Source organism: Jatropha curcas, chromosome 7 (assembly GCF_041381405.1).
Source record: "Jatropha curcas cultivar XTBG-Jc1 chromosome 7, XTBG_Jcur_1.0, whole genome shotgun sequence".
In the NCBI taxonomy this organism is placed as follows: Eukaryota; Viridiplantae; Streptophyta; class Magnoliopsida; order Malpighiales; family Euphorbiaceae; genus Jatropha; species Jatropha curcas.
In genome coordinates, this window is record NC_143157.1 from 17264993 (window position 1) to 17276514 (window position 11522).

The following is an 11522-nucleotide window of genomic DNA, read 5'->3' on the forward strand; positions in this document are numbered from 1 at the left end:
AAGAGTGTGAGTATTTCTTCTCAATTACCTGGCCCTTCAGCTACTCAATTACCAATACCGGCCTTTGCTTCAACTACTTCTGTTACAAACTGACCAACCAATTACCATGACTCCCTTACCGGTGCATCATCATCCACAATTAATTATCCTTATGTTAATAAGGATATAGATATATCAATTACCTACATCGAAAAAGAATATACTAAATGTTCAAATTTTTTAGAAGTCTCTCAAAAGGTATTTCCTTCTAATTTACATTTTGTTCCTGAGTCACATTCAGAAAATAGAAAATTTTTTGAGTTTATATTAGTTGATACAGATTGTATAATTTTGGAACATATTCATGATCCAAAAGATATTAAAAAGGTTTTGTATTCAAAAGTTCAACTAAAAAAGGTTTTCTCCCTCTCTGATTAGAATCAGAATCCATAAACTTAAAGAAAATTTAGTCAAAACTTTGCACCAAGTTCTTTCAACTATGAGGATTATAAAAAAGCTTGGTATAATGCGTTTTTTTAAGAAATCATAATCATTCGTGGTTCATGATAATTCCATGAGGTTCAATTACAAAATTTCCTTATTGGTTTAAAGAATGGTTCAAGTATTCCGGATGTTCAATTAAAACTTTCTCTATAAAGATACTACAAGGCTTTGAGCTCTACAATAAACAATCAACCAATTTCAGTCAAGATAAGCTACTCTCATTTGTAGCTACTTTTGGGATTCCATGGATTTTGTCCTGGAATTATCAAATCAAATAAGTTCAACCACTATCTTTTCCTCCTATGCTAGTCAGAATCTTCAGTAATAAATGGTGGAAAGACTACAACCAGACCTAAGCCTGTTTTCAAGCCATTCAAAGATTTTTAGTTTAAAAAGACATCTACCTTTGGCGAAAAATCCAAAGAATTTAGATTTCTTAATAGATAATAGCAAATGGCAGGCTGTCATCATTGCTACCACTTCAATTGAAGAATTCAAGAAGACACTACAATATATAAATAGTCAAGTATCGCAAGAAGACAAAGATAAAATGAAGCCACATCTAGTTGCTCACCACTCCACGAAGATGATTGTTATGATATAAATCAGATGGATTGAAGTCTATCAAGTTGAAGTAAATATCAGATATACTAGAATATGTTCAAATTTGTCTTATCAAGCTCTTTTTATCACCATATAAATATATAAAGTTATTTGTCTATCTTAGGCCCTATCCATCTTTTGTCTATATTAGGCCCTATCCACCTTTTGTTTATCCAAATAGATAAGGTTTATCTTATTGGGTAATAGTTATCTCTGCTTTAAATCAAATGAAGTCCATATACTTCTATAAATACCTAAGTATGTTTTGAGAAAAGGCAGAGGTAATTGATTAATAATTATAGATAGTCTACTTAGTTAACTATAGTAACTTAATTATAGTTAATCAGTTGCTTATTCTACTTAATTTATATAATTAATTAGTTAGTTAACTATAGTTAATTAGCAAAGTTAGAGTTAACTATACTTAATTAGTGGCTAATTATAGTTAATTACAACTAATTATTAGTCTTATACAATGTTAGATACTCTACTTAGTTTATGTACTTACAGTTAACTATAGTTACTTAGTTTAAGAACTTAATTAGTAGTTAACTATAGTTAATTAATAGTGTTAGATATTATACTTACTTAATGTACATAATCATTATAACTATCTATAGTTACCTATCATAATTAACTTAATTACTTATTTTATGAACTTAATTGATGCTTAACTAAAGCCAATTATAACAACGTTAGATGCTAAGTTTATATACTTAATTATCTATTACCATAGTTAACTATAATTAATTAGTTAATACTTTTCAAAAAAAAAAAAATAGTTAGTTAATGATTTGGCCCAGGATGCAAGCCCAATCCATAACCATTTCAAATATGCTATTTGAAGCCTACAAACTTTGGGCCTTCAATGAAGAACTAGGAATCTCATTATAGGTAAGGCTACTATAGATGATAAATATTATATCGGGTGAAATCAGCGGGTTAGCCTATCGATGATAAGTGGTGAAGAATCTCAGAATTTGGGAGTTGGGACATTTGAAATCAGTAATTAACTTAACATGGAGACTCGTTTGTGTAGATGTGGAACAAATTGCTTCATTCGCACGTCTTGGACTAATAACGATCCCGGTAGACGCTTCATCTTCTGTGAGCTAGGCCAGGTGAGTTTATTCTTCACCTAATTTTCCATTTATTTTTAAAAAACAACAACATTAGTCATTGAAATGTTGATCTAAACAAAAGTCTCGTTGTAATATTGATGTTTTTTTCTCAATTTTTAAATAATTATTTTCCTTTAATTTTTCAGCTCCAAGAAAGGCGGGGTACTAGAGGGTGCAATTTTTTTGAATGGATTGATCTGAAAATGTGCCCTAGGTCAAAGTAGATTATACCTAGGCTACTCAAGAAAAATCATGTACTGCAAGAAGCAATGAACCAAAATTGGAGAAGGAAAAAGTTATTGTGGGCTTGGTTTGTGCTATCAATCATAATAATTATGTTCAAGTGATTAGCTAAGCAACATAAACAAGTCTCATTCTATTTGAAGAACAAATGTCATGGAAGCAAAAATCTTTCCCAATTTGTATTGTAGTAGTGTGGGAGAGTGTTTTGGTTTTTGGTCTTAATTGTTTGTTAGACTGTTGTATGAAAAATGAAGGGAAATTAAGTAGATTTCTGGAAAAGGTTTTATCCTTTTTTGTTGTATGTATGTATTACCATATTGCTTGGTTGAAAGTTGTGGTTAACAATTATGCGTATCAACAATATCCAAAATCATCTTCTACTCAAATAATTCCTTCCATTATATTCAGCCTATCCATAGTTAAAATGATGGTATACTCAGCTAAAATTTATACTTAGTTTTGGCACATTATGTAGCTGACTATTGTCCAATTGTAAATTAGCAAATCCACATTTTAAAAGCTTAATCCAAATTCAGCCTATATTATTTCATAATTCTAAACTTGTAATAATTGTTCATCTTGATTTAATAAGTCCTAGCAATCTCAAAATCTCACGAAATGTTGATAACGTTGCTTAAACAACAATTTATATTGCTAGGTTTAATAAAAAATTTTATACAAAGTTGCAAGTAAAGTTATACAATCCGACCATTGACAGAATGTTACCTTACAAAAAAGTTGTAAATTTGGAAAAAGCTATAAGAATTTGGGAAAAGCATAGTATGTCTGATGGATGGTAGAAAGGGACAACATTTATCCTCTAGTGAGAAGAACAACTCTATATCATTGTTACACAACGATCATGCTTACACAACTCAAAAATGACAAGAATTGCTGCAATCTTTGCAATGCCTCATCCGCTCGAAAGCACTTCTGTTCTTCAAAATGTCACTCTTGCATACCATGGGAAGATCATTCAATTGCTTCACTCTTACACGTTCCCAATCAAGCTCATCAACCTCTAAAGGATACGCTTTCCCATATCTAATCAATAGTACCTGCACAATAAAGTATGAAAATAAAATCGTCACTTACATTATAAAAAAATAGGTCCAATATAAATACACAATTATGTATTCATTTGTAGTAGACCACAAACCTCCCTTCGTCCAAAACCACCTCCCATCTCAGAATCAGAGGCAATTGCATCTCGGACATCAGTCTTATACCATGCACACACTCTAGGGAAAACATCCCACTTCATTAACCTTCCTAAATCTAAATGGTCTGGATACAATATCTGCAACCAAACATTTTACTAAAACCATCAAACTTAATTAGTATAATGTATTATGTTCCTTTTCAATTGCTTTAACAATTTAGTAAATTGCAACTATGCTCAGATTAATCAAAAATAAATGAGCAATGAGGTTATGTTCACCAGAAACAATACAAATAAGCAAATAGCAAATAAGCAAATCCAGATTTCAATGACCAATTTTTCCACATTTGCAAAGACAATAATCAGAATATGATTTGATTATTCTGCTCTTGATTCAAACTTGGTATCAGAGCCATGGGCAAACCAGATGGTGAAGTCTCTGGAGCCATGTCTGCTCCGGTTATCATTCAATCTGAAAGTTCATCCTTTAATGCAGGGATTATTCTAAATGAAACTAATTATGATATGTGGTCTCAAATAATGGAGATGCACATTGCTGAAAAAGATAAACTCTCATTCATTCGTGGGAATATACAACCACCAAAAAAAAAGATGAAGGATATGAAAGGTGGTACATAGACAATAAAAAGGTGAAGAGATGGCTTTTGATGTCTATGTCTCTGGAGATTATGAAGCGATACATCCGCCTACCAACTACTCAAGAAATTTGGAAAGCTTTGTCTAAAGCTTTTTATGATGGTGCTGATGAACTACAAGTCTTTACCTTAAATTAGAAGGTTTTTTCTACCAAACAAAGTGGTAAAATCCTCTCTATCTATTATGGAGAATTATTTGAAATTTTCAGTGAACTGTATCATCGTGACAAGGTGATCATGGAAAGTGAGAATGATGTTGCCTCTTATCACAAGTCCATTCAATGGCAAAGGGTGCACATCTTTCTTGCTGGTTTAGATGATGAATTTGAATAGATTCGTGGAGAAATCTTAAGAAAGGATCCTGTTCCAGAATTAGAAGAATGCTATGCAATGATTCATCATGAATCTGTCCGCCATTTAACAATGAACGAAGAACTTGAAAAACCCTGAAGCGTCAGCCATGGTAAGCAGAAGCAAATCAAATCAGAATTGGTATTCTCAAAATCAGCAAGATCAATCGAAGTCTAAGGCTCTGATACATGCCAATAAATCCTCCTATAAGTGCTCTCACTGTGATCAACTAGGACACACAAAAGATCATTGCTTTGAAATTGTGGGATACCCAAACTGGTGGGATCATAACCGTGACTCGAGAAAGAAAAAAGCAACCAAAACCTCCACTATAGTAATGGTAGAAACAATTACTGAAGAAGATATTGCTGAGAAACCGACAGCCCTGGTAAAAACAAAAAGTAATGAAGGTAAGGCTTTAAATTCCTCTGCACTTGTTTCGAATAGTACATGGATAATTGATTCTGGAACTACGGATCACATGATATTTGATTCTAGACAAGTTTCATCCCTTAAACCTTCCTCACAGAAATTTATTTCAACAGCTAATCGTTCCTCAGCACCTATCATTGGGGAAGGATCTTTGTCTCTTAATAATTCATTGAATTTAGACATTGTTTTAGTTGTTCCATCTTTGGATTATAACCGTTTATCTGTTTCTCAAATTACCATTGCTTTACATTGTGTTGTGATTTTTTTTGCCCCAATGTTGTGTTTTTAAGGACATCCGAATGAGGCAGACGATTGGTTATGGTACTAGACGTGGAAAGTTGTATTACTTGGACGTGGATTCACAAAGTTCAAATCAGTTACAACAAGCGTTATCGGTGGACAATTTTGAGGGCAAAACAAGGAAGTCTAACATTTGGCTATGGCATAGATGACTTGGACATGCTTCTTTTGGCTATCTTAAGAGATTATTTCCTAGTTTGTTTTCAAAAATTGATGATTCTAGTTTCAGGTGTGATGTTTCTGAGATTACAAAAAGTCATCGTGTATCTTTTTCACCTAGTACAAATAAAAGTTCAATTCCTTTTATGGTTATACATTCTGATGTTTGGGGTCCATCCAAGGTAAACACATTAGGAGGAGCACGTTGGTTTGTTACTTTTATAGATGATTGTACCAAAATGACTTGGGTGTGTTTGATGAAATTCAAAAGTGAAGTGAATATGTTGTTTGAAAATTTTTATAAAATGATTTGCACTCAATATAATGCCAAAGTTAAAGTTTTGCGCAGTGATAATGGAGGAGAGTATTTAAGCCATGAACTCCAACCGTATTTGAAAGCACAAGGAATTATTCATCAAACCACTTGTTCTTATATGCCCCAACAGAATGGTGTAGCTGAGAGAAAAAATCGGCATGTGTTAGAAGTTGTTCGTGCTTTATTGATAGAGGCTCATATGCCATTGTCTTATTAGGGAGAAGCGATTACATGTGCAGCATATTTGATCAATCGAGTACCTTGTAGAACAATTGATTTTACAACACCATCCTAAGCTCTTGCTGAGGCGATTGTGCTCCAATTGTCCCAAATTTAACTCCTCATGTTTTTGGTTGTGTGGCATATATACATCTTCACAAACACCAGCACAATAAGCTAGCTCCTCATGCATTGTGGTGTGTATTCTTGGGATATGTTGTTCTTCAAAAAGGGTATAGATGTTTTCACCCTCCAACTCAGCAAATGTTTATTACAATGGATGTTGTTTTTCATGAGGATTCTATGTATTTTTCCTCTGAGCCAAAACTGCAAGGGGAGGACCAGAAGGAAGTTTTGTCTCTAGATTACGAGGAAGTGAGGTTGTTAACACCTAGTAACGAGGTCATAGATGAATCAATTATTTGTAATGATGGACATCAAGAGATGGGAGATGTGATAGAATTAGATTTGGGTGCTGTCAATAATCAAGAAATCGAGCTCTCTACAACTCAAACAACAGAAGTACCAAATCAATCGTCGCCAACTGAGGATGCTCCTGAGCTAGTATTTGAGCCAAAACTACCACCATGCCATAATAGAGGTATTCATAAACCCAACTATGAACCTGAAATTTCTAGTAAAGCTAGATATCCAATGAGTCGTTACATCTCTAATCATCATCTGTCAGAATCAAATCAATCATTTATAAATCAATTATCCTCTGCATCTATTCCTAACAATGTGCAGAAAGCCTTAGCAGACCCGAGATGGAAAGCAGCTATGAATGAGGAGATTGAGTCCTTACAAAAAAATAATACATGGGAACTTGTTGATTGTCCATCAGGAAAGAAACCAATTGGATGTCGTTGGGTATATACAGTCAAGTACAATCAGATGGTACGATAGAGCGCTTTAAAATTAGATTGGTAGCTAAAGGATATAGTCAAACCTATGCAATTGATTATATGGAGACATTTGCACCAATTGCAACGATTAATACGGTTCGAGTCTTATTATCTTTAGCTGCAAACTTGGATTGGCCATTACAAAAATTTGACGTGAAGAATGCATTCTTACATGGTGAGTTATCTGAAGAAGTCTATATGGATCTTCCTCCAGGGTGTATGATACAGAAAGTAAATGATCATAAAGTGTGTAAATTAAAGAAATCATTGTATGGGCTAAAACAATCTCCACAAGCGTGGTTTGGAAAGTTCACGAAATCTATGAAGGCGTTTGGCTATAGTTAAAGCAACACAGATCACACTTTGTTCTCGAAGAGACATCAAGACAAAATCACTGCTCTTATTGTATATGTAGATGACATGGTGGTGACAAGAAATGACCCGAAAGAAAGGAAAGCTCTTCAAGGCTATTTATCCAAGGAATTTGAAATGAAAGATCTTGGTCCACTAAAGTATTTTCTTGGGATTGAAGTGTATAGATCAACTAAAGGAATCTTCTTATCTCAAAGAAAATATACTTTAGATTTGTTAAAGGAGACTGGCATGATAGCTTTTCAACCAGTTGATACACCTATTGAAGAAGGTTTGAAGTTAGGCATTGAATCTAATCAAGTTCCAGTTGATAAAGGAAGATACCAGAGACTTGTGGGAAGACTGATGTATCTAGCACATACAAGACCAGATCTTGCTTATGCCTTGAGTGTTGTAAGTCAATTTATGCATAATCCTGGAGAACAACATATGAAGGTAGTTATGCGCATCTTGAGATATTTAAAATCTGGTCCTGCGAATGGAATTTTGTTTACAAAATCTGCAGATCCTCAGAACATAAATGTTTATACAGATGCTAACTGGGCTGGAGCTATAGATGATAGACGATTTACTTCAGGTTATTTCACTTTTTTGGGAGGAATCTTGTTACATGGAGAAGCAAGAAACAAAATGATGGTGCACGCTCAAGTGTAAATGCTGAATTAAGAGGAATGGCACTTGGAATATGTAAGGCATTATGGCTAAAATTTCTATTAACAGATTTGGGCTATCCACCTAAGCAACCAATTCAACTATATTGGGCTATCCTGTTCAACATGATCGTACCTAGCATGTAGAAGTCGATAGATTCTTTATCAAGGAGAAATTGGATGGAAGGATATTGGAGTTACCAAGGATTCGATCGGAGGATCAATTGGCTAATGTACTTAATAAAGCAGTTTCTAGTCAAGTGTTCTTAAGGTGTGTAAGCAAGTTGGGCATATGTGACATCTATGCACCAACTTGAGAGGGAGTGTAGAGATATTTTAGGCTTGATTTTAGTAATCTATGTGAAATAGGAAATCATAATTTGTGTCCTTGATTATAGTGTGTCCTTGATTATAGGGTCAATAGCTAAGAATTAGTCTGTATCAATTCTCCTACATATATTCTTATACATATACCTTTGAAAATCATCAAAATACGATTTGATTATTCTGCTCTTGATTCAGACTCAAACTTAACCCAATTGTATTTGTAAGCAGCTTCTATATCGGCAACTACCTCCATCAAATGCGGGCTAAACCTTATGCACTGTGTAAGATAGAGAAAAACCATCTAGTGTATATAGCAAAAAGTGTTGCTGGAATTCATGTTTTCGCATACTTGTTCTTATTTTCTTAATCACCTCTACCTCAACAATAGATTTGCAACCCTTATACTCCGTAATAAAGGAATTTACAAAATCTTCTCGAATGCTTCTCTGTGAGGAACAAGGGCAAGTTGTCCCTGCTGATGGGATTCCAAGAACCCAACCCACATGATTTAGCAATATCTGGATTTTCACTCCAATTGGGAACTCAAGGCATACTTTTTCGTGTTGAACTTCTTGCACAACCAATAATATAGTTTTCTATTCAAGATTATCTCAGGCAATTTCATGAATTCACCAAAACCCAATTCTATTATCCAATCCTTTTGTATATCAGTTAACTCCCTCACTAATGCTCTCAAAGCCAAAGCCTACATCGTACATTTGGACTCTACAATATACAAATATATTACAAACATCATATTGAATTACACCTCTTTTAACCATTCAACTAAAGACAATAAGGGGTAAAAACTCTTACCACTTTATAGTCTTTTGTTTTGGGAGTTTCACAACCTTTGCCCCACTACGCTTTGTATTGGATTGGGATGTCTACACTATTAGAAATAGTGTCGTGGTTGCCATTTGCCCATCCCTGCATTCCACAAAAAACCATATCTAAATCACCATCCTCTATCCTACCATGTTGGTAGCTATACAAACCTAAACAATTATAATAATCTTTAATTCATATTTATTTGATGTCAATTAACTTTTTTTTTCACTCATTACCTACCTAAACACTATTTTGCATTCCAGTCTTCCATATAATTTTAACACCCATAATAAACCATCTCATATTTTTCATATCTCAAAGAAAGCCTAAGTTAAGGACTATGAGAATTATAAACCCTAGGGTACAGTAACACATACTAGGATTGTAATCAATTTGATTGAGGACGAACATAACATCAGAGATTGTTTACCAGTTGTTAACAGATTGCTGCTTCTTCAAGGCTCTCCGTTTCCCAAAATTTTCTCTCTTCTTTCCTTCACCGACTACTCTCTATGGCTGCTCGCAATTTTCTTCCTCTCTTCCACCTCCTGTAGAAGGCTATTGGCAATTCCTCGCCTCCGCATACAGTTGTAAACAATTCGCTCTCCCTCATTAGATAGACTCATTTTCATCAAACTGAACACTTAAAATTGGACCCACCAACCTATGCCTTTACGCTTTTAACCTTCTCATTATGTACGTATAATTTACACGTCCTTTTGTATAGTTCAAAGCATGACCCATTTTCCCTTTTTTTTATTGGAATATAATATTACCTAAGGATGGTTCTCTTCAAACTATGTATCATTAGCATTATCTTTTTGGCATTTAGTTGATTCAGAGGTTCCTAACTAGTTTAATTTAAAATAGTACACCCTCCATTTCATACACTTTAATAGCAATAAATGAGCATTTTATCTTGCTCATTTAAGATTTAATTTGAGAGTATATTAATTTTTTTTTTAATTTTATTCATATTTATTAGGTGTTCTATAGCAAAATTAAATGGAGAGCTTTTAATTTTAAGAAGAGAAATTTAGACCTTCTACCATATATTTTTTTAAAAAAAATGTGTTGCAATTATTTTTTTAATCTTTATGAAAAAATCAAATGTTGTTATTAAAGTGGAACAGCGAGAGTAACATACTGTATTTTAACAACATGTCATAATCAAAGAAATAATAAACTAGTTATTGGAAGAAGAATACTGCCGAAAATTGTTTACTTGAGTACTTGACGCTAGATAAGAATTGTTCACACACTGTACATGTTATTTATATAATAAACCAATTCAAATAGAGATTTTTTAAAAATTATTTTTAACTCATTAATAATAATATCAAGAATTATAAATAAGCATATAGACCAAACATGGAATTTTACTAGTTAATAGAGTTCGTTGATCTTCTAACGAAAGAAAGGAATTCATATGCATTTGAATAATGAAATTAAAACTAAAAAAATATAATATTAGATCTTTTCGTTTGGAGTTGATCTTGGCAAAAGATATAAATCTTCATAACAACAACTAGTCCGTTAATTGATTTGGACATTAAAATAATAATTCATCTAGATATTCTATAATTGGATTGCTTTTTCAATAATTTGCAGCATATGACGAATACATATGAGTTTCCTCGCTATGCGTCAATAGCATCAATGGAAGAGCAGGCTGCACTACCAGGTTCCATCGATCGAAGGTCCATACCTGTAAATCAAGATCTAAAATCTCCAATCAAATAAAATCAAATATCATAATTTTATTTAATAATAAACCCTCACAAAGAAGGGACAAAAAAACTCCAAATATAGAAACCACCAACCATAACAAAACAAAAAGACAGATCTATTATAGGAACAACAAATCTGAGTTTATTAAAGCAAAAAAAAAAAAAAAAAAAGGTGAAGGGAAAGAGATAGCAGAAAGTAGAAGGTAAGGGGCTACTGCTGATAAACAGCAGCAAAGCCAAACTAATACTAGAGTTAAAAAACTAGAAAGAAAAGAGAGATAGGTTTTGATTCTTTAGAATTTGACTATTTGAAAAAAAAAATTATCTTTTTTATCATATAACTAGTCAAAAATATTATATTTTAATTAAAAATTATTTTTACTAATTTAATATATAAATTGGCCCACACATCAAATATAGATAAATATGTACACTCTATATGCGATTTATTGACCAACAAACCAAACGTTGCAACCATATTAAAGTTAAAAATGAAATGTCCTCGAATACTTAAAATAAAATAATAATCTCATGAAGCATGTGAGATTAATAAAAATGAAATCTCTAATTATTTAAATCAGAACAGTCAGTTGACTGCTGCACAAAGACAATCGGTTTGTAGCTCTTCTTCTTCTTCTTCCTTTTATATATATATATATAAA

At 33.0% G+C, this 11522-nt stretch overlaps 1 long non-coding RNA gene and 1 pseudogene across 1 annotated transcript; one reads left to right on the forward strand and one right to left on the reverse strand.

The window, feature by feature from the left end:
- Positions 1-3160: 3160 nt before the first annotated feature.
- On the reverse strand, positions 3161-9726 carry LOC149494815 (uncharacterized). The gene is made up of 4 exons (XR_016321871.1): positions 9561-9726; positions 9116-9229; positions 3610-3750; positions 3161-3508 (listed from the first exon to the last, which is right to left on the reverse strand). It is a non-coding gene; the product is annotated as an uncharacterized LOC149494815 (long non-coding RNA).
- Positions 4027-4601, forward strand: LOC149494816 (uncharacterized; annotated as a pseudogene).
- Positions 9727-11522: the final 1796 nt, after the last annotated feature.